Source organism: Ahaetulla prasina, chromosome 2 (genome assembly GCF_028640845.1).
Source record: "Ahaetulla prasina isolate Xishuangbanna chromosome 2, ASM2864084v1, whole genome shotgun sequence".
Classification (NCBI taxonomy): Eukaryota; Metazoa; Chordata; class Lepidosauria; order Squamata; family Colubridae; genus Ahaetulla; species Ahaetulla prasina.
This window is the reverse complement of record NC_080540.1, coordinates 237,550,612-237,568,898: the sequence shown is the minus strand read 5'-3', so window position 1 is coordinate 237,568,898 and position 18,287 is coordinate 237,550,612. Positions and strand designations below refer to the sequence as shown.

General features: G+C 38.6%; 1 long non-coding RNA gene across 1 annotated transcript in view; it reads left to right on the top strand.

Annotated features, from left to right (window-relative positions):
* Positions 1–14,678: 14,678 nt before the first annotated feature.
* LOC131191253 (uncharacterized) overlaps positions 14,679–18,287 on the top strand; it is a 45,947-nt gene continuing 42,338 nt past the window's right edge. The window contains exon 1 of the long non-coding RNA XR_009153454.1: positions 14,679–14,844. This is a non-coding gene — a long non-coding RNA (uncharacterized LOC131191253). The remainder of the gene's footprint in view (positions 14,845–18,287) is intronic.

The window sequence follows — 18,287 nt, the reverse complement described above, 5'->3', positions numbered from 1 at the left end:
GCTTGAATCCATTACACACCAGAGGGTTACAAGGGGAAATAGACAAAACAAGGAATTGGGCATAGGCGACGGTGTGGGCCCGCAACTATGGGGCGGCCCAAGTTGGCTCGCAGGGCAAATCATAAAAGCAACCGGTCCAAAGTCATACTTGGTGAATTACAAGACAACCGAGTATGGGCGCCACATAGATCAGATAAGGAGGCGAATAACTGAACAAACCGAACCAAATGAAACAAATCATGACCACTCCTTATTTGAACCCACAGCTGACCATGACCCGGGAGGCGCAAGACTTAGCTGAGGTCCCGGAGGTCCAGCGACGCCATCAGGTTCGAGGGAAAGCGACAGGAAAATTACAAAAAGCAATCCAAGGCCGGATGGCCAAGAAAAAGAGTCTGCAAATAATCCAGGGCCCGATGGCCTAGAGAAAGAGCTGGGAGGAGAAAACAGACCCTCCGAACAGCTCAAAACACCACCAGGACTGAACCGCGAGGTCTGAAAGAACTAGGAGACGCAGGTTATTTGCGTGACTACGTCGAAAAATAACATGTAAATAATATGTAAATAGAGGCAAAGTGTTTTCTGGGAGGGGAGGAGTGTTATGTATTCATGTTTGTACCTTTAAATATTTGGGCGGGAAATCAGCACGTTGCTGATTGGACGAAGCCGCCAGTAGAACTGTATAAAAGGAGAGGTTTTCCCCCAGCCTGTTGCTGGGTTCACCCTATATTAAAGAGCTGTTGTCACTACCTTGGTCTCCAGCCTCGTTACTTCCAGAACTTAACAAAATCATATTAGGAAACAGTCAATATAAATTGTAAGGATACAAGCAACAAAGTTACAGTCATACAATCAGTGGTGGGATTCAACTAATTTAACAACCATTTCTCTGCCCTAATGATTTCTTCCAACAACCAGTTCACCAAACTGCTCAGAAAGTTAACAACCGGTTCTCCCGAAGTGGTGCGAACTGGCTGAATCCCACCACTGCATACAGTCATTTGTGGAAGGAGATGTGTGATAGGAACAATGAGAAGATTAATAATAGTGCAGACTTAATGAATAGTTTGACAGTGTTGAGGGAATTATTTGTTTAGCAGAGTGATGGCGTTTGGGAAAAAACTGTTCTCTCTTCTAGCTGTTCTGGTGTGCAGTGCTCTATAGCATCGTTTTGAGGGTAGCAGTTGAAACAGTTTATGTCCAGGATGTGAGGGGTCTGTGAATGTCCTTATAGGGACTTTAAAAAAAAATCAAGATGGCAACTGTGATTAAATGATCAAAGCACCAATCTCTTTTTATGATATGATCATACTAAAAAAGTTTCAATTGAATTGCGGCTGCCATCTTGACTTTTTCAACATCCATATATACAGTCTATGGATGATTCTCGTCTAAATATTTGGAAGGACAACAAATAGTTACTTAGAAACATTTTTAAGTTTGGGGCCAAAATGGAAATGCTGCTCCAAACATATTAATTTGCCATTTTTAAAAAAATGCATCTAAAAATGATAAGTTGACTTTGTAAATATATACAAATAGAATGAGACTATTGCCCTATACATTGTAAGCCGCCCTGAGTCTTCGGAGAAGGCGGTATAAAATTTAACAAATAATAATAATGCAGGTCGTTCTTGAATTATGACCAATATAGAGCCTCAAAAATTCTGTGGCTAAGCAAGGTACTTGTTAAGCGAGTTTTGCCCCATTTTGTGATTTTTTTTTTGCTACAGTTGTTAAACAAATCACTCCAGCTGTTGTATGAGTCATGTGGTTACTAAGTGAATCTGGTATCCTCCATTGACTTTGTTGGCCAGAAGCTTGTCAGGAAGGTTACAAATGACTCTAGAACAGTGCAATTGCCTTAAATACTACATGCCAGTTGTCAAGCGACAAATTTTGATCACATGACCCCAGGGATTCTGCAACATTCATAAATGTGAAAGCCAGTCGTAAGTTATTTTTCTCAGTTGTTGTAACTGAGCCGTTGTAACTTCAAATGTTTGCTAAATTAATGGTTGTAAGTCTAGGACTACCTGTAATAAAACCCATGGCATTCATAATAATTCTACTGAATAAAGAATCTAAGTATCTAACTAGAACTATTTCTAAACAAAATTTAAAAGTCTGATTAATGGCATAAGAATTTTTCTCACATGCTCCAGGACTTTATGGTACAATCCTATGCATATTTACAGGTAGTCCTTGACTTACAACAGTTCGTTTAGTGACTGTTCACAGTTACAACGGCACTGAAAAAAGGAACATATGACCATTTTTCACACCTAGGACCATTGCAGCGCCCCTGTGGTCACGTGATCAAAATGCAGATCCTTAGCAGCTGACTCATATTTATGACAATTGCAGTGTCCCGCGGTCACGGGATCACCTTTTGCGACCTTCCGACAAGATTCACTTAACAACCATTTCTCTGCCCTATTGATTTCTTCCAACAACCAGTTCACCAAACTGCTCAGAAAGTTAACAACCGGTTCTCCCGAAGTGGTGCGAACTGGCTGAATCCCACCACTGCATACAGTCATTTGTGGAAGGAGATGTGTGATAGGAACAATGAGAAGATTAATAATAGTGCAGACTTAATGAATAGTTTGACAGTGTTGAGGGAATTATTTGTTTAGCAGAGTGATGGCGTTTGGGAAAAAACTGTTCTCTCTTCTAGCTGTTCTGGTGTGCAGTGCTCTATAGCATCGTTTTGAGGGTAGAAGTTGAAACAGTTTATGTCCAGGATGTGAGGGGTCTGTGAATGTCCTTATAGGGACTTTAAAAAAAAATCAAGATGGCAACTGTGATTAAATGATCAAAGCACCAATCTCTTTTTATGATATGATCATACTAAAAAAGTTTCAATTGAATTGCGGCTGCCATCTTGACTTTTTCAACATCCATATATACAGTCTATGGATGATTCTCATCTAAATATTTGGAAGGACAACAAATAGTTACTTAGAAACATTTTTAAGTTTGGGGCCAAAATGGAAATGCTGCTCCAAACATATTAATTTGCCATTTTAAAATTTAATTATCAGCCTTTATAATCTGCTATGTTTTAACTGTTGTTTTTAATTTATAATAATAATAATAAAATGCAGCCACTACAGGTCAGGGTGGAATTGAAATACCTAATGGATGGTTATGAAAACTATAGATTTCATAAATTTATGAAACAAGATGCAGAAGTAAGCTCCATAAACAACAGGATGAACATGTTAAGATAACTGGGACTAGTGGTAAATAATAATGCAGGTCGTTCTTGAATTATGACCAATATAGAGCCTCAAAAATTCTGTGGCTAAGCAAGGTACTTGTTAAGCGAGTTTTGCCCCATTTTGTGATTTTTTTTTTGCTACAGTTGTTAAACAAATCACTCCAGCTGTTGTATGAGTCATGTGGTTATTAAGTGACTCTGGTATCCTCCATTGACTTTGTTGGCCAGAAGCTTGCTAGGAAGGTTACAAATGACTCTAGAACAGTGCAATTGCCTTAAATACTACATGCCAGTTGTCAAGCGACAAATTTTGATCACATGACCCCAGGGATTCTGCAACATTCATAAATGTGAAAGCCAGTCGTAAGTTATTTTTCTCAGTTGTTGTAACTGAGCCGTTGTAACTTCAAATGTTTGCTAAATTAATGGTTGTAAGTCTAGGACTACCTGTAATAAAACCCATGGCGTTCATAATAATTCTACTGAATAAAGAATCTAAGTATCTAACTAGAACTATTTCTAAACAAAATTTAAAAGTCTGATTAATGGCATAAGAATTTTTCTCACATGCTCCAGGACTTTATGGTACAATCCTATGCATATTTACAGGTAGTCCTTGACTTACAACAGTTCGTTTAGTGACTGTTCATAGTTACAACGGCACTGAAAAAAGGAACATATGACCATTTTTCACACCTAGGTCCATTGCAGCGCTCCTGTGGTCATGTGATCAAAATTCAGATCCTTAGCAGCTGACTCATATTTATGACAATTGCAGTGTCCCGCGGTCACGGGATCACCTTTTGCGACCTTCCGACAAGATTCACTTAACAACCATGTTTCTAACTTAAGAACATCTGTGATTAATTGTGGCAAGAAACGTCATAAAATGGGCCAAAATTCACACAACACTTGTCTTACATAACAGAAATTTTCAGCTCAATTAGCTACTTGTATTTTGAAGAAATTCCACTGAGTTTAATAGCACTTACGTCAATATTTTAAAATAAAAATATGTATTTATTAAATTTATATGCTGCCCATCTCACTATCCAAATTGACTCTGGGTGGCTAAAAATATTCTACAAATAGAGTATTAGTATTCTATTTAGACCCTGGGGTTTCACATAAACAAAGCAATTATTCCTTATTTTAAACAAAAAATAAAAGAGCAAGCAGTAAAACATTCACATTCATCCAGAAAACAAAATCAACCCAATGAAATATTTTATGAGAGGTGTAAGGAAGATGCTTTCCTTTCAATAGATAAATAAAACAATGTTCTTTTCCTTTAAGGTCTTTATACAGTATTAACATGTTAAATACAGATTTGTATTTGCATGGCTAGAACTGAATAGTTCTGGAATAGTCATTAAATTGACAGGGCCTCTTTCACTTTGAAAGACAGGATATGTGTCTGCTAAACATCTCTTCTCTTTAAGATTATTATAATCCTTGATGGAATCATGGCACCAGACTCACAATATAATGATTAGTGTATTATGCAAAGGCAATCGACATTTCATAATCTTGGCAGTTGTTTCAGTTTTCCCTTATAAAAGAGAAATTCACTGGTAAATCATTTTCCTGACTTAATACATTTGAAATGTAAGCCTCTTTCCGGAAAGAATGATTCACATCTGTCTGAAAAGTTGAGACTTTGTGAGCATTTTACCCCATAATGTAACCCTAATCCAAGTAAGAAATCAGATAATCATGAGCATATCATTTTGTTCATGGCTCCAATTCTAGAAATGTGGTCCCACGTCAAAGTCACTTACCACTGCTTTGGCTCCATGTGCAGAAAACTACCTAAAGCTTCCAGTTTTTCCCTCTTCCAGCTTACTTAAAGATACAGGTAGTCCTCAATTTACAACCGCAATTGAGCCTAACATTTTTGTTGCTAAGTGAGACAGATGTTAAGTGACTTTTGCCCCATTTTACAACCTTCCTTGCCAGAGTTGTTAAGTGAATCGCTACAGTTGTTAAGTTAGTAACACTGTTGTAAAATGAACCAGTTTCCCCATTGTCTTTGCTTGTCAGAAGGTCACAAAAGGGGATCATATGCCCCTGGGACACTGCAACTTTCATAAATATGAGTCAATTGCCAAGTGTCTGAATTATGATTGCGTGACTGTGGGGATGTTGCAGTGGTTGTAAGTGTGAAAAACGGTCATAAGTCACTTTTTTCAGCTCTTTGAACTTTGAACACTCACTAAATAAACCGAATAATTTAAGACTACCAGTAATAATAATGGCTCTGTAAATTACCAGTGACTTACTAGTATGCTGAAATGATAATTATTTGAGCAACCAAAAATGATGACAAAGGCCAGATGAGTAGCTTATTGTAGCCACTACTAAGTGTGGGACCAATATGTGTGGGTGAAGGGATAGAAAAGTTATTTCTGTCACATGTAGTATTTGGATAGCAGGTAGTTCTGAGTGCAAATGCATGTAAACACTAAAATGTAGGCATGTAACTTCAATAGAGTTGAAATCCCAGGTTGTAAAGTTGTCATAGTTGTTCACCCCTGCTGTAAGGGATCTTTCGGATCTACAGTGCAGTCTTCGAAAATTCCTACTCCTGCACAAGGTAATATAGTAGCCAAAGCAGCATTGCCTCTAAAGAACAGTATTATGTTAATAGGGAAAGGCAAATAACTTCTTCTTGAAGAATTTGGGCATTGTATAGATCCCAGTAATTGCCTTGGTTTGCCTGATTCGGCCACGTAATCTATTAATGTAGCATTATAGGTCAGAGGATGTCCTGCACAATGTAAAAATGTTTAATCTAAAATATGCAAGTATATGCTGTCTCAATCCAAAGGAATGTAGTGTACAGAAAAAACACTAAAAATAAATGATAGAGTTGTAAAGTGATAGTAATAATCACAATAACAAGAATGTTAACAAGAGCACTAGTGGAGATAATTCCACTTTAATCAAAGGCTAAAGGCCTTCTGGAACAGCTATGTTTTCACAAGCTTCGATAAAGTTATGAGAGATCTTTAAGGGACAAAGGAAGGGAACTCTCAAATGAATGCCTGCCTGCTATCCCAAGGCACTTTAATAAGTCCAATAAGTGAGGATTTTGGCCAGATTTATTTGGCTACCCAGATGAAAATGGCAGATGCGATGTAGGGAGGGTCTCTTAGATAGCCAGCCATTTAGGTCTTTAAAGGTAGTAAAAAGAAGATTATTTCAACGTATGATGATGATGTCAACAAGATTATTGTATACTCAGAGATGGAAAGATTTGATACTTCCTACTATGAAAGAATGATTGGTGAAGTTGACAGGCTTTGTTGAAATGAATGAATTAACGTCCCTGATTAGAGAAACGATGTCATCCACATTTACTGACTTGGAAGCCACTTATGGACTTTTTGTGTTAAAATTGAAAAGAAAAAAAAAACCTTTGTGACTGACGAATATCAGAAGCTACTTCTTTACACTTTTTTCTTTCTTTTCTATTTTTTAAAAGTTTTATTCTTTTCTTACACTTTTTCTTTGATTTCTTTCTTTTTCTTTCTCCCTGCTTACTACTTATCAGTTTGTGTTCAGTTTTATCTACTTGTTTAAATAACAATTGTTAAAAGAACCTGGCAGCCCGCAAAGCAGTGGTGTCACCTACCAGTACAATCACTGCCTACATCATCTCTTTTACCACCTTCATGGTGATATTAATTTTTGTGGGAGAAGAACCAATCCCTGTGGCATTTCATAACACAGCAGCCAAGAGTGTTGACTTCTCTTTAACTGTGTCCAGTGGTGGGATTCAATTTTTTTTTTACTACTGGTTCTGTGGGTGTGGTATGGCTTGGTGGGTGTGGCTTGGTGGGAGTGGCAGGGGAAGGATTCCGTAAAATCTCCATTCCCATGCCACTCCAGGGGAAGGGTTACTGCAAAATCCCCATTTCCTCCCGATCAGCTGGGACTCGGGAGGCAGAGAATAGATGTGGCGGGGCCAGTCATAGGTGATATTTACCAGTTCTCCGAACTACTCAAAATTTCCGCTACTGGTTCTCCAGAACTGGTCAGAACCTGCTGAATACCACCTCTGATTGTGTCTCATGAAGGAGCAGAGCCATCATAAAATAATGCCTCCAACTGTGAACCCTTATAAGTAGTCCAGAAGAATGCTATGTCTGACAGTATCAAAAAACAATTGCAAGGTCCAGCAAAACAAAGACAGCTGAACTTTCTAATTCAAGTTCCACCACATGTCATCTTTGAGGGAAACCAATGCAGATTCCTTCCCATGTCCAAGCCTAAATCTAGACTGCCACAGGTCCAGATAATGTATATCTTTCACAGGTCTACTGTTGCACTACTATCTGAGCAATTTTCCCCCAAAAGGGGAAGTTGGAGATGGGGTGGTAGTTATACATTGTTTTTTTAAAAAATAAATATAAATTGAATTTTGTTGGACCACAACATGTCTAGAGGGGGATAAGTTTCTTGTAAGTAATGCAGCTTTATTCAGTGTATTCATTCTGCTTTCAAGTTTTATTTTTAAGTATTATTATTTCATTAATTCAACTTTATCTTTTGCAATTTTGGCTCCTGATGAGATGACAAGGCAAATTGTACGCTCCCAGCATCAAAATCCAATTTGCACGAAAACATATATCCAGTGAGCCAAACATAGATACTGTATTTCTAAATCTGGCTAAAGCCTTGTTTTTGTTCATGGACTATTTAATCTTTACTGAAATCTAGCTCCGCTCTCAAAGTGTATCCCATCATTTAGTTTGTGATTCATGCCACAAGAATTGAATAATGAAAAACTGACAAGTGTGTTATGTATATTTATAATTTCTATTTCTATCTATATTATTTTATCCACTTATATTAGACATGCAATATATATCTTAAATATACAGTATGGCTTGTCGACTAGATCCTACTGTTACTTTGAGCTGCTAATTCCTTTTTTTTCTAAAGAGAGTTGTTGGAGATTTGTCTCTTTTTTTTTTAACATAGCAGGTGATATTCTGTCTTTGTCAACAGACTGCAGGCTTTTGAGTATTTATTCCTTTATTTCCTGTGAAAACATCAGTACTTGATCTATGGCACTATATATAATTCTTGTTCATTTCAGGGAAAAGTATTCATGAAGTCTTGTGAATTAGTGATGGAAGGGAAAAAAAGCCCATCAGAATATATTGCCAAGAAACTGTCTAATTATCTAGTGCAGAATTGTTTCCTGTATTTTTTAGTTCAGTCTAGTCTAGTTTGTATAATCTGAATTTAAAAGTCTAAGTGCTCCCACCATTTCCTGTTGGAGTCTGAACCACATTCTCATATATCTCACTGTCTGGAAGTTTTTTTCCCTCTTTTGTCTTCTCTTTGATGTAAAACTGTGATTTGGCCTTTTTGAAATTGATCTTATTAATTTTTTTAATTCTGTTCTGTGTTATAATTGTTCTTTCTGTTTTTTTTACAGATGTTCTCACTGCATTTATAACTATTACACATCTAAACATCATAACAACTAAATATATAGTAGAAATTCTCCTCTCTCTCTCTCTCTCTCCCCCTCCTCTGCATTATAATGTATAGACTTTAAAGTCCAACGTATACCTAGACAATATAAAATATACAAAATATATCATAGCATTCTCAGTTGTCAAAAGGCCTGAAGTTCACCTAATTCCTTCATTCCCCTCCCCATAATGTATCATAAATAATGAAAATTTACTTCACACAGCAGCTTTCAGAGAAAGCAACATTTTTCTGTTTTAAAATCAATCTAATGATAATGGTTTATTCCTTTAAATCATGGTTGTCCAAACCTTTGGCTTGTCTGAGCTGCATTGAGTAAGGAGGAATTATCTTGAGCCCCTTATAAAATATATAATATATATAATTAATGTAGATAAATAACAGTCTTCCTTTAATTTTTGTTTTATTTTTATTCTCTTGCGGGGCCACATTGCTAACTATACTGGGCCACATACAGCCTGAGGGCCGCATATTGGACATGCCTGTTTTAAATTTTACATATTTAGAGTTCCGATTTTTTGAGGCTATTTGCAATTTAGAGCAAGTTAACTTTTCTTACTTGTGGTGATTATTTTATATATCTAACATCTTCCTTCAATGCACGAAGAGTTAAGGAAGGAAACAGAGAAAGAATGTATGAAAGACAATGATTACACTCATAATATGATGGGGATAAGGCAGTAAAGCTGGCACCCAAATTACTTCTGAATAGTTTAGGACTAAAAGTTTAGGATTGAAGTCAAAATCTGATGGCAAAAACTGAAATCCAGTTGGCTTTTAGCCCACTTTGACAATTTTAGTGAGAAATGACTATAGGAATTCAAGACATAAACAAGAAAAGCGATTTTTGAGGTGAATACAATAAAAATTGGCAAGTCTACACAGCCCTTGGCATAATATTTTTAAAACAAGCAAATAAAATTAGAGGCCCTTAAGGTAATAGTTGTCTCCATGGGTTTACTTTCACAAAGAAACATGACATGATTTGTACAGAGGAAGAATACCAAGAACTGACCTTAACTTGTCCTGCACAAATAATCTTTCCCATTAATAGTAAGACATGACCTTGAAAAGATAAACTCATTTGTGGAAGTTTTGCTTAGCTCACTCATGCTGAAAAGACCTTCCGTGTTTAAACAAGTAATTTGCAGACACTATCAGGAAAAAAAGAGACCGGCATAGGATTCTAACCCTAAGCTGACCAGCTGCTGCAATATTCATGTAGGAGATATCTATAACAGCTGTGCATCAGTAGGAGAGAAGTCCCCTGGAGAGGATTGTTGAAATGGAAACAATTACTGCTCTTCTGAAGTACAGTAATATATGCAATGAATGAATGAATGAATAAGCAATCATATCCACTATTACCATAGCTGATTTCCATACGTTTGTGACTTGTACTCTGCTTGTACTAGGCAAACACTGGCACAAATTGCTGTGTGTGTTTTGTGTGGTATATCATGCCACACATATGTGATATCTTGCAAATGGAGATTCCTTGATTGTCCTTAAGCCAGACATTTGCAGCTGGGATGTATATAGATTCTTTATACAATACTGGTGAAAATATGGAGGATAGGAGAAAGGGTGTCAAATATGAAGTCCTTCCCTTCTTTTTATTTGTTTCTGTGCTGTATTTGTGGATACATGACATGAGTTGAAGGTTCTAGCTTCACTGCCACTGAGTAAGGAAAAATATTTTGGTTTCAACCCAGATGGGATTAATTCTTATAAAGATAGAGATGAGTGAGCCATTTTTCTCACTGATGTACAGGTAATCCTTGTTTTACAGCAGTTCATTTAATGACTGCTCGAAGGTACAACAGCACCAAAAAAAGTGACTTATGACCATTTTTCACATTGATGACCATGGATATGTGGTCAAAATTCAGACGCTTAGTAACTGATTCATATTTATGACAGTTGCCATGTCCTGAGGTCCTGACAAGCAAGTCAATGGAAAGCCAGCCTCACTTAACAACCATGTCACTAACTTAACAACTCCAGTGATTCACTTAACAAATGTGGCAAGACAGGTCATAAAATGGGGCAAAACACACTTAACAAATGTCTTGTTAAGCAACAAAAAGGTTGTGCTCAATTGTGATCATAAGTTGAGGACTACCTGCTTGTGCTTAACTCCAGGCAGTATCTTTTAAATGGTTTCTTATATACCTGGACTGGGGTCTCTACAAGATGTGATTAAAATGGTTAAAAGGGCAATTGTGAATGTGCCTCTACTGAGGCAAGATTTTTAGATTTTAAAATAAGCACTTAAAATCTTCACGATCATTTGAACATTCTGTCAGATTGTAGTCTGACTCTGTATTTCATCTGCTCTAAAATTATTGTCTCAGACAATAATTTAGTTGGTGATGCTGCACCATGAAAAGACAAATATGATTGCCAAAGCCAATCTTAAAGGGGAATTTGTTCCATTTAAAGGTGATGAGAATCATCAATTTATATACTTTTGAAGAGGGAACTTGACAATTTTATGTCTGTTTAAGCTGTCATTGGTCACCAGTTTTGATGGCTGATTACCCCAACCCTCCTTTTTGATTATAGGCAGCATATCTTTTATGCAAGCTGCTAGAGATCAAGAATAGAAAAAGCGTGATCATTCTCTGGTCCATGTTTGTTTGCTTTCTGATATATCTGATAGGCCACTTTTTTAAAATATAGGATGTTGGGCTAGATGGGTAATTGGTGTGATCCAGAAGAAAAGGAGAAGGTCTAGGGGTGACATGGTAGCAGTATTCCAGTATTTGAAAGGCTGCCACAAAGAAGAGAAGGTCAACTTATTTTCCAAAGCACCCGAAGGCAAGACAAGAAACAATGGATGGAAACTGATAAAGGAGAGAAGCAATTTGGAATTAAGAAGAAACTTTCTAACAGTGAGAACAATTAACCAGTAGAACAGCTTGCCTTTAGAAGTTGTGGGTGGTTCCATCACTGGAGGTCTTTAAGAACAGACTGGACAACCACCTATCTGAAATGGTATCGAGCAGGGATTTGGACTGGAAGACCTCCCTTCCAGCTCTATTCTGACGAAAGAGAGAGAGAGAAAGAGAGAGAATGTATTATAGTATTTCACATGAACCACTGAGAAGTTTGAAAAATGATGTTGATTTAATCTGTCATTATAATAAGTTTCCCAAGCAGTGACCTTTCAGATGCTTGATTCCCATTATCCCCAATCAGAAATGACTAGAAGACCACTACCTGATCTTAGATCTTATTTTTGATGATGTCTGACATTCATTATTTACTAGAATTTTCTCTGAACCTTCTGGGTCTCTGTCCTGTGGATATAGGCCTGCAGGGTGCCTTGGATACTCTTGCTAAGGATTATAACTCAGGAGACCTTGTATGGTAGTTTCAGATATGAATTAATCAGGAGACTGAATCACTAGACTGAAAGGAATGTGATTTGAAAGGATTTGGGCTGTTAATGGGCACAATGTTTGTCCCCCCCCCCCGAAAAAAACAACCAAAAAGGGCAAGACTTTCAACCCACTACACACAAAATATGTACAGAAAATATAAAATATTTTTCTACCTACAGTTTTCCCTGTGTTTTATTTGCTGGCAATCTGATTCAGAACTTCCTTTTTATCACAGCCTGCTGGGGCAGTAACAAGGTGTGTGCCATACTGCGCATGTATATTTTTATTTGGCAAACATAGTTTTGGACTTTACCATCTCTATACTGTGCAGAAATGTGTCAGACTAAATATGACTGGACCTGATTTTTTTTTTTATACAGTGTATGGCTTTCCCACACCACATCATTTTTACAGGCCCTTCCAAAACAGTTAGAACAGGGGTGTCCAAACTTGGTCCCTTTAAGACTTTTGGACTTCAACTCCCAGAGTTCCTCAGCCAGCTTTGCTGGCTGAGGGACTCTGGGAGTTGAAGTCCAAAAGTCTTAAAGGGACCAAGTTTGGACACCCCTGAGTTAGAAACTGACCTCTGATTATGCTTTTTTTGCTAGTCTTGAAACACTGAAAATTTGAAGAAAACCAAAGCTGTACAGGCTCCAAATGACCAAGAGGAAAATGTAAAATATATATTTCAATCAGTATCCTGCAACCTGGTCAACCACAGGGGAAAAAAAAATTGGAACCGTATGTGAGAGGAAGTTTCTGACCACAAAAGCACAATTTCTCTGCTGCAGTTAAAAGCTTCTTACCAGCTACAATGATGAAATGCGAGTATATCAGTCTTACTCCAACCATATGCTTTACTCAGAGATTGTAGCTTGCATGTTTCTGCAGTTGCTGGAGAATGCAAGACGTCTCTAAGCCATGTATTCAAACGAGCATGTGGAACAAGATGATGAAATGATATGGATTATACACCAGTGGCTGTCTTGAGGTCAGGAGGAAGGAAGTGGGGTAAGAATTGCTACCAATGGGAAAATGGCCTATCCACAAGCTCTACAGAATTGTAGACTGTGGTGTAGTCTACAGAATACACTACAAAGGGAAAACTCCAACTTTCTTCTAATTTTAAATAAACTAGAATAGTGCTAGAAATAAGTTCATTGAACTTACCAGACCAGAAGTTGTTTGGAGATTGGAGCCAAGTCCCAACTACTGCAAAGCCCTTAGCTACAGCTCCCAGGGATTTGCAATGATTATAAGTTTTATTAAGTCATCCGTAACCATCAGCATAAATTAAGTAACATTGCACTGTTTTCAGATGGTGAGTTGAGGTAGAAACAGATTAAATAGATAGAAGTCAAGGAGAACAGTTCAAAATTGGAGCAGAGAAGAACAAATGCCTGAGACTGAGGTCAACAAGACTATACTGAGCCATGGTGGCACAGTGGTTAAAATTCAGTATTGCAGGCTAACTCTACTCACAGCCAGGAGTTTGATCCTGACCAGCTCAAAGATGATTCAGTCTTCCATCCTTCTGAGGCCAGTAAAATGAGGACCTAGATTGCTGGGGGCAATATGCTGACTCTGTAAACAGCTAAGAGGGCTGTAAAACACTATGTAGCAGTATATAAGTGCTATTGGTATTGCAAGGCTTGATTTTAAAGAAGGCCCAAGTAACTGAACAATATTATTACACAATCAGAAATAAGCTCAGTGATTTCAGACTTGATCAGAATCTATTGTATCTCCAGTGACATTATTGGGGCTCTGATTTGTCTCTTCTAATGTGCGGCTGATGTTAGAATTTGTGAACTGCTTTACATTTTGTCCACTTTGCTATATATTTTAATAAGGAACTGATGAGAAAATAGTGGCCAGCATAGTGGATGTGAACATAATATACATTTGCCAGAAAACAAACTGGTGAGAATGCTTCCCACTACACGTTCCAACTCCCTTTTGAACCTTGACTTTTTTCTAGGGCTTTTGAGATTTTCTTTCCCAATAAAGTACAAAGACTCCAGCTGAATAGTTACATGTTTTAAGGATCCCTTTTGAACGTATTTGGACCATAGAGGTGTTCTGGTTAAGTAAGACTATGCTTGGCAGTCTAGCCTTTGCAACATGCCAACTTCCCATTTAAAGCTTTAAAGTGAAAAATGTAAAAGTAAATTGAAATCAGATGCAACAGGGAATCTAGAGGCTGCTAAAGGAGGATCTGCTAGAACATGGGTGCCTGTGGGCTCCAGGTTGGCTATACTTGTGCTAGGAGGCAAATGAGATGATTGAAAATAGTATTAGATGAACTTAAAAAACACAGGAACGTTAAAAAAAAAATTCTCTTGCCCCTCTGCATTTTCTTAGCTGGAATAATTCCATTCTGTGGTATGGAAATGGGATCAGTTCCTTGCTTTTTGTAAAATGGGGAACTGAACTTTGTAACTTTTGAATTGCAAGAGAAGCGTCTGCCGAAATCCCTCTCTGCCAAATCAAACATCTGGAGAGGCCTTTTCAAAAGCCCATACCAAAATATTATCTCAGCGTTCAGTAACGGAATGTGTTTTGATTTATCTTGTCTCCTTTTTCTGCCCATCCCGAGTGCAGCACAGAGGGCAATGCAGCCTTGGAGAATGACCAGCGAAACAGCCGTGGATATACTGATATTCGTGAGAGCCGCCTGAGAAGCTGTAGGCTGCAATCACTTATACAGCTCCCCTGGTATGTTGAGAAAGATTTTTTGGTCTTTCCCGTCAGCGTGTTTATAGCTGGAGCCTGCATTTTTGTGTGGTAAGCTCATAGAGTTGGACTCCCTCGGGATGTACAAATCTTGCCCGCCTTCATATATTATACAGCTACACTGTGCAGCTGGGATTGGATGTTTTTTTGGGGGGTGGCGGTGGTGTTTATTTTGTTTTATGCGAATTAATTTGTATTTCTTTTGCAAGACACTTGCTCGTAATGATGGCTGGCTGGTTGGCTGTAGTTTAGCCAGAAGTCCATCAGCTTCTCTCCTGTGGCTCTTTTCTTGCTTTCTTTCCCTTATTTACTCCCCTTTAGTAATGGAGGAAAAAAATTGCCACAAAATGAAATAAAGGCATGCAGTTCTAGGGAGGTTTCCTTTTAGTTGAGGATATTATCTGCATGTTGTTAATTGCTTGTGAGTCATCCTAGCTGGCCACAACTCCTACATCTGAAAAAAATAAGGATCTAGGTATTTTCATCCATGGGTTCGTCCTTTTTCTTTTTTAACGGAAGAATCTGTTATGAGAATTACTTGCACTGCAATAGATATTCCAGGTATCTCATGCAAAAGCCAGTCACTTTCCCATGAAAAGGCATCTGAGGGTGTTTCTGTGGTAAGAAAAGATTGTGGACTTTCACTTGTTATTTCTTCCAAACCCAAGATCCTGTCCAAAACATTTTGCTTCAAATGGTCTGCCTCTTTACAGAGTTTGCAGCTGAGCTGTGGGTATTATTTTGGCGTCTGAGATAAAAGCAACTTTCAAAAAGGTTTTTTCCTGAAGCCAAACCATCAATAGTAAAATAAATAAACAAACAAACAAACAAATGCTGCTTTTTTATACTAACCCAAACGAGTGGCCTGAGAGCGTGCGCCCACTTCCTTAATAGCCAGCTCTGTGTAGGCCAGGGGTGTAAAACTGGATTTCATTGAGGGCCGCATTAGGGTTGTGTTTGACTTCAGGGGTTGCCAGGAGGCGTTGCCAGGGTGGGTGTGACCAGGTTGGGCATGGCCAGCTCGACGTCACTCAGGTTGGGGGCACCTGTGGTGGATGATCCATTGTCTCCAGTGCGTGGCCCTCCCGGGCTCCGTTTTCGGCTGCAACGGCCTCCTGCAGCACTCTGTCAGCGAAAATGCCTTCCAAAGCTTTGTTTTCACTTGCAGAGGTACTAAGGGCCAGTCCTTTGCTGTTTCCAGGAAAGCCCTGCGGGCCAGTTCTAAGCACCCTGTGGTCCGGATGTGGCCCAGGGGCCTTGAGTTTGACACCCTTTGCCTAGGCAAAGTTACCTAGGGTAGAAGGTTTTTAGGGTTTTTAATATGCATCAGGATGCACAATGTCCATTGGATCACCAGATGTTATTCATAATGCAAGGAGTCAAGTTCCCAAGATAAATAGGGCCAGGAACCATTAGACAGCTTGTTTCTTATAATGATTAAGGCATCAGGCTAGAAACTGGAAGACTGTGAGTTCTGGTACTGCCTGGGGAATGAACCCATCTGGGAAAGTCACTCTCTCTTAGCTCTGGGAAGAAGTCAAGGTTTCCATAAAACCTGGCCAAGAAAAACTGCAGGGATTTGTCCAGGAGGTTACCAAGAGTTTTTAAAAAAAGATTTGAAGGTGTGCATGCGCGCACATACACACACACATGCACACACACCGAGGAAATCTCCGGTTTCTAAAAATTAAAAGGGTTTCTTAAGAATCTCCCCAATACTGCTGATATAAAAGGATCCAGATTCCTATTGCTTCCCAATCTAAGACCACAAAAGGAAGATGTAAGGAGGTATATTGTCTCTGGCTAATGCTTTTAACACCTGTGACATGTATAAAAACCTCAATGCCCCATGGTCTCACTAAATCAATAGAGTGAAATCAATAGAGTTTTAATACAGTAGAAATAACGAACCCAGGAATGTTCAAACAAGCAGTGATAATTTTGTTTGTCTCAAGATTGATCTTGGCTTATTGAAGAAACCATGGTTAAAAAAGGAATATGCCTGGTATAAAACATGACAGTTGAGCAGACCAATAGCAGACCATTGAAGTCCATAGGGTGGAAGACTGGAGGTTCCTGTTTTTCAAGCTCTTTGAATATTTAGACCCTCTTCCTGCATTTGGGTGAGCAACTAATTCTGCTGCTATCACCCATCTTCTAGAGCAATTGTCTCCAACCTTTCTGGCTCTATGGACTGATGGCAGTGATAATTGGGGGGTAATGGTTTTGTGTGCGCAACCTAGATCCCATGTTATGCATAAATGAAGTGGCCCGGGGGTTGGGGACCGTTGTTGTTGACAGGGGTGTCAAACTCAAGGCACGTGGGCCAGATCCGGCCCACAGGGTGCTTAGAACTGGCACGTGGGGCTGCCCTGGAAAGAGCGAAGGACTGGCCTGCAGTGCTGTGCCAGTGAAAATGGAGCTTTGGAGGGCATTTTCGCTAGCAGAGTTCTGCAGGAGGCCATTGTAGCCAAAAATGGAGCCCGGGAAGGCTGTGCGCTGGGAACAATGGATTCTCCACCACAGGTGCCCCCGACACGAGTGATGCCAAGCTGGCCATGCCACCCCAGCCACGGCCATCTGGCCCTCTGAGGCCCTCTGAGGTCAAACAACCCTGATGAGGCCCTCAATGAAATTCTTACCTTCTTACCTGGCATCTATATACATATTTTGGTGTATGAGAGAAATAAGGCTGTGATATTCTGGGTTGTATTTCTGATGATCAAAGGGTCAAAATATGAAAAATTGACATTGATAGAGCACTGTCTACTGGGTATATGGTATAGCGATGTGTTATCTAGAAGATTGTTTCTCCCTTCATAGGGGATAGACAAAATAAAACTTTAATTTAAAAAACTAAAGGCAACCTACTCTTTTTACTTGAAATATTAAAATGCAAACGTTCAGTGTTGGAGAAAATAGATGTCAGGGCTGTCCAGATCTTAGTAGAAAAGAAGTTTGTGAATTAAATTTTAAAAAATCAAAAAACCCAACAACACTACTAAAGACTGACCACAAGATGGCGGTAGTTTACTAAAAGTTATCTCCCTCTGTTCAAATATCCACAAACATATTATGGAGAAAGAGCTCCAAATATTATTACAAATCACAAGATGTTTCTAACAGAAACAATTTGCTTCATCCATAGCTTGAAGTATGAATAAAGAGTGAAACATAATTTGCTAATTTATATAAAGAATTATAGACAATAAGGCTTGGTGTCACACAGAAATTGAAAACCCAATCCAAGAAATAATGGCTGTACCTACTTCTACAGAATTGACATTTTTGTGAAGCAACAGTTTCTCTGCTTCAATTACCTGCTGTTTTCTGGCTTCTTAGAAGTTCTAGCTATAATTCCAGAGCAGTGGTGAAATCCAATTTTTTTTACTACCTGTTCTGTGGGCGTGGCTTGGTGTGACTTG